This window comes from Arachis ipaensis, chromosome B01, assembly GCF_000816755.2.
Source record: "Arachis ipaensis cultivar K30076 chromosome B01, Araip1.1, whole genome shotgun sequence".
NCBI lineage: Eukaryota > Viridiplantae > Streptophyta > Magnoliopsida > Fabales > Fabaceae > Arachis > Arachis ipaensis.
Window position 1 is genome coordinate 81,641,990 of NC_029785.2, and position 6,052 is coordinate 81,648,041.

Genomic DNA, 6,052 nt, shown 5'->3' on the forward strand with positions numbered 1-6,052 from the left:
CCTTAAAGAATAAAGAAGATTTAGGTTGCCATAATAAATTAGCAGCCATAAAATCTTCTATTTGGGAATAATACAAACTATTTCTCTAAAAATACAATTTATTTCTCTAAAAATAAATTACTTCAAACATAAGATCTTCTAATAATACAATCTAAAACCTAATATTTAATAATATAATTATATATATAATCCTATATCTTTAATTAAATTAGTGATACATTATAAAATAAAAATAAATACATAATAATACTATGTAATATTCTTTAAATAATAAAATTTTTCCTTAAAGAAGATTTAGGTTGCCATAATAAATTAGCAGCCATAAAATCTTCTATTTGGGAATAATACAAACTATTTCTCTAAAAATACAATTTATTTCTCTAAAAATAAATTACTTCAAACATAAGATCTTCTATCTGGAAATAATACAAATTAGCAGCCATCATTCTAGCTAGTAAACAAGTCCTTTTCCATCAACACATCGTTTCTGATTATAGTATTCCATTGACTCCTCAGTAGTTGGAAAGAACTGCAGCACATTTAATTTGCCAAATCTAAATAAAACTGAGCAGCGTAAAGAGAAAGATGGAGTAAATGTAAAGCAGATTCATTAAATTTAGAAGAAAATGTTTAGATACTACTCGCCTTTAGGAATAATAGAAGACTGGAAATTATCAACCCTGTTCTTGCCATTCCAGCCTTACAATGGACAACCACAACATTCTCAATATCTAACTTCAACTACGAGTATGCACTATGACAGAATGAGATAATAAGTTGAAGTGGGGGGTAATTATGGTCATCAAATGGAAAGCTAGCCAACTGAAGTGGGAATCTGACATTGCAGATGAAAGCAGCAGTTGGTTTGAAAAATAAATCTAAGTGCTGAAAAAAAATTATAACCCAAGTGAAACAGAAAGCTGACACATGTAGTCTAAGCTATCTAGCTATCATCATAACAAAACTAATGATAGATGATATGAATTAATATATTCAAAGTAGACAAATAAATTAAAGCATACATTAATGACGCACTTAAAGTTTATGGAGTATAAATGAAATTCACATCGCATGTGTCTTAAGTTTTAAGCCATTGGTGTCTAGCTTATTCTTTGTTTCTTCTCTTTTTTTGTTGCCAACGTTGGTACTGGCCATTGGTGGCCCAACTTTTCCACCAACGTTGGCTTTTCTTCCTTTCTTTCTTGTTCTTTCTTTATTCCAAGGCCATTTATTCAGTAAGGTTTCTCACACAGCAACTGAATTCATGCTTAAAAGGGACATTCTACCTTTCCTCCTTATTAGTGAACTAGCTAAACAATCAAACATGTACCACCATTTAACCTTATTCAGTTTCCTACCAACTTAGACAATTAATCTTTTTGTGTCAAACATTTTCTTTTATTTAATCAAAAGGCAAAGGGAACAAGATATTTATTCAAGCAAGGTGAAAGTGAAACAGGCACTTAGACTAGCAAGCTACAACATCATGAAAACAACAAACAGCAGTTGACTCATGACTACATGACACTAATCAACAGGGGCACAATTTGCACTTTCAATCATCATGTTTAAGCTAGAGACAGTTAAGTAACAACACAACCTCTTGGTTATGGTATTTTTGTACTAGGATCTGATTGGATGATTAGGTTCTAACAAGTGTTTTAACACTTCGTAACTTGGGTTAACTAACTGATGGACGGATTTTTCATATGGTTTAGAAACTTTGTTTGTCACAAGTACAAACTCCAATAAAATAACCTAAGTATTCGAACCTCGGGTCGTCTCTCAAAGGATTGCAGGGAAGTGTGCTTGATTATTGTAACGGCCCAACTTCCAGCATGTCATGATCATACTAAAAGTTGAACGTTACCAACTTGTTTCCCTAACTTAAGTAATATTTAATAACTATAAGCCTGTTCGTTGTTAACACCTCGCGAGTTTCGAGTAATTTTTTTTTAAAACAATAGTAGTTTAGAGTTGCATACATAGAGTATAACAACGAAACATGAGTACACACATTCAAGGAATTGTAGAAGGCAATACATAGAATATCACACCACAATATACATCATAATGCAGAAGCAGCTCAGTTATACTAGTAAGGAATTATAACACAGCATCCTTCAGTTAGTGACTCATATAATATATACACATATATACATAAGACGTCCCGGGACCTGGCCTGTCTAAAAGCCCCTAAGCTGGCACCCAGGCTAGGCTAACTCTATGACATGCCTATTCCATCTGAGCATGCTAGTACAAGTGAGGGAAACACTCTAAGGTACCGTGGTTAGAATGGACGCCTCAAAAGTCTCCTCGTCTCTGATCCAAAAGCCCCTCACAGAAAACCGTTGGGTGGGTGATGATGTCTGGTCGCTGGTGCCCCATCTGGCTCATTGCTACCAGAAGAGATATTCTCGATCTCAGGGTCACGTACTATATAATTACGTATACAAGGTGCTGCACATCGGATGTAATACTCGTAGCTGCGCACTGGGTCGTTGTGGATGTACAGATGATTAATCTCGTAGGGCAGGACTCCCGTGTCCATCTGAAGAGGTGTAAGGGGTAAGAACTGGGGAGTTCTTAGTAAGGTCGGGGTTCATAGTTAAGTCCATTTATAATGTCTGCTTGCAAGTTTCTAAATCCTTTGAAAATTGATGGTTTAACAATCAAATATTCAAAACCTTTTCAAAAGAAATCAGTTAATTAACTATAAATCCAAACTTCTTTTCCAGAGATAAGAATCTAAAAAGTTTCCTAATGGTATGAATGACCAACTTGTCCCAAGCATAGGTTCAATTAAGTCTATGCTGTAAGAGTTTGATTTTTCATACTTTACTAGACTATAAACATAAAAGAAGTTACCTACGCGGTATAAATGATCATCTTGTTCCAAGCATAGGTTCATTAAGTCTATGCTGAATCAATCAAATACTTTATACAAAGCTAGACCTCAAACAAACCAACCACAGCCTTAGGCCCAAACAACTCAATCAACATCCAATCACCACAATCCAAACAATCAGTTACAAACACAAGTAATGAGGTTCAAACACAATCAAGAGCAGTTACGTCAAGTATAGCAGTTAGCAATTAAACAGAGTTGTTCACATAGCCAAACCAATTAAAATATGCACAAACAAGTATGATGCATGTCTGATCCTACTGCAGGTAATGAGCTCATTTGTCGGTTTCGACCCGCACCCGACGCAATCCGACCCTCCAGGTCAGATAAGGCCTTCCCAGAACTTAATCCCAGATTAAGTACCGCATACACTCTACCAAGTACTCTCGACTTGTAGGGCTGGTATTTGCTCAAATCTCAATATACCACAGGTATGCGAATCAGGCCTCTACCAAGCATTCAGCTTGCAGGGCTGGTACATCTCTACCGCAGCCTGATGGGATATTTTTGTGGAAAAACGAATTTCTCCAAAACACCCAAAACTAACCGGCAAGTGCACCGGGTCGCATCAAGTAATAATAACTCACGGGAGTGAGGTCGATCCCACAGGGATTGAAGGATTGAGCAATTTTAGTTTAGTGGTTGATTTAGTCAAGCGAATCAAGATTTGGTTGAGAGATTTGTGATTTGCAGAATTTAAATTGCATGGAAAGTGAAGGGAATGGGTAAATCACATGAAAGTAAAGAGCAGAGAAGGTAAATGTGCTGAATCTTAAAAAACAAGAAATTAAATAGCAGAAACTTAGAACGCAAGAAATGTAAATTGCAGAATCTTAAATTGCAATAAATGTAAATGGCTTGGATTGTAAAGGGAATTGGGAATTGGATTTGCAAAATTTAAACAAGGAAAAGTAAATTGCATTGATCAGACAAGTAGAAGGTAACTTGGATTGAATCGGATCTAAAAACAGAAATGTAAATGAGATTGAAAAGCATTAAACAGAGGATGTAAAATTGGAATTCAGATCTCAGGACCCAAGAGACTAGATAACCAAGTCTAGATCTCAATGCCTTCCTAGATCCAACAAGAGTAATTGCAAAGGAAATGTAAATTGCAGAGAAAGTAGATGAGAGAGCAAGTAACAGAAACTGAAATTCAATTAAGCAGAGAATTAAACAAGATCCCAAGGTGAGATTGAAACAGAAGTTCTTCAATTCTCCAACCAAGATCTGAAGCAAGAAAATTAAAGAGTGCTGGGCAAGAACAAGGAAGAAGAGAGATCAATTCTCCTCCCCAATTCTCTTGAATTAAAATAACAATGCTAGAATGTAAAATGAGCTCTCTGCTGCAAGTATTGAAAAATTCTCAAAAGGAAGCTCTCTTAAAACTTAAATCCTATGCTATTTATACACTTTCTTCAAATGGTCTTCAAGCCTTTAGTTGGGCCTTTGCTCTTGATAGGATTGGGTTGATAGAGGCCTTGGTTGATTGCTCATGGAGTTTGGAGAAGAACCGAATTGAACCGGGTTTGGAATCATGAAAGCTTGAGTAAAAGTTTGAGTAAAAGTTTGAGGCAAACTTTTACTCCAACTTTTCACATCAGCCACCCTCTTTTGCTGATACCAACGTTGGGGCAAAAGTTAGGGGTCAAACTTTTGCTCCAACGTTGGCCCCCCTTGCACACTCATGGCGCCAACGTTAGCCAAAAAGTTAGAGGCTAACGTTGGCGCAAACTTTTGCTCTCCAGGGTGTGTTGTTCATGCGCCAACGTTTGCCAAAACGTTTGAGGCTAACTTTTGCTCCAGCTTTTTGTCCTCTCTTCCTCCTAGCCATTCCTTCTTGCTTCATCCTTTCTCCAAGCTTTCTTCACCTATCATTAATCAGAAATAATATTAACAATAAAATAATATTTTAATATTTTAATATTAAAATAATAATATTTTATTCAACTTTCAAAAATTGCATTTTGACCCCTGAACTTTTTGGAAATTGCATTTTGACCCCTTAACTTTTCTTTAATTAACTTTCAATCTCAAACTTTTTAATAATTATAATTTGACCCCAAAATCATCAAAACCAACGTTTTTCTTCTCCTTCAAAGACCAAAAATATTTTTCCAAAAGTTCATCAGATTTCAGCTTGATTTTTAACTAGTTTTTCAATCTTTTCGGTAACCGATTTTTACCTGATTTTGACCAAACCAAAGAGCAACGCTTTAGCCATCAAATACACATCAAAAACACATCAAATATCATGAATTTCATGGCTGGAAAGCCACGTTTTCAAGCAGCAACACCAACAACCTCAGAACCATCAAAAACTTTATTTTCAAGCATTAAACAACAAGATCTCACGATCAAACCATCACACAAACACTCAAAATCAAGCTTCAAGCAACAAGAGCTGATTTAACACTTCAAGAACCAAACCAATCATTGATTAATTTACCAAACCTTACCTCCTTTGCAGCTGCCAAGAATTGAACCAAGAACAAGCTTCCAAAAGCACTTTTACGCCTATTTTAACATCAAAAACAACTTTAGAACCATATGAACCATGAAGGCTGAAGCTTCATGATGGTGAAAAGTAGGTTTTCCTCACCTCAAGGCAGCTAGAAATCACGTTTTCTTATAGCCTGTGGTGATTGAACAAGAGATCTTAAGAGAAAACATGAAGAAAACATCATCAGCTTGAGTTCCCACCATGGATGAAACTTCAAGGAGGAGGAGCAGCCATCATGCCTTGATTTACTCTATGAAAATTGATATAGAAATGAAGAAGAGGAAGAGGTGATCATTTTGGTCGGATTAGATTTTTGATAGGGGTTTTAGTTTGAAAAAGAACGGAGAAAGAAGCTTAGGTGTTCATGGAAGTTTTCATGGAAGTTCTTCCATTTCTCTCTCTAGAATTTCGAATTCTAACTTGTTTAGAAAGTAAAAATGATAGTAATGATGATACATGGGAGAACGTGGGGTTTGAATAAGCATTATCCTAAATTTTGGTGTAAAAATATCTCAAGAAAGGATAATTACAGAAGCTAGATGTATTAGAACACAAGTATTTCTTACTTTCCCCTTAAGAAAGCTTTGCTTGGAGAGCAAGAAAGGAAATATGTGGTGGCTAACTCTGGGAGAGCCACGTCT

General features: G+C 35.8%; 1 long non-coding RNA gene across 1 annotated transcript; it reads right to left on the reverse strand.

Annotated features, from left to right (window-relative positions):
• Positions 2,504 to 5,655, reverse strand: LOC110271029. Its single transcript, XR_002361023.1, has 3 exons — positions 5,511 to 5,655; positions 5,368 to 5,425; positions 2,504 to 2,551 (listed from the first exon to the last, which is right to left on the reverse strand). It is a non-coding gene; the product is annotated as an uncharacterized LOC110271029 (long non-coding RNA).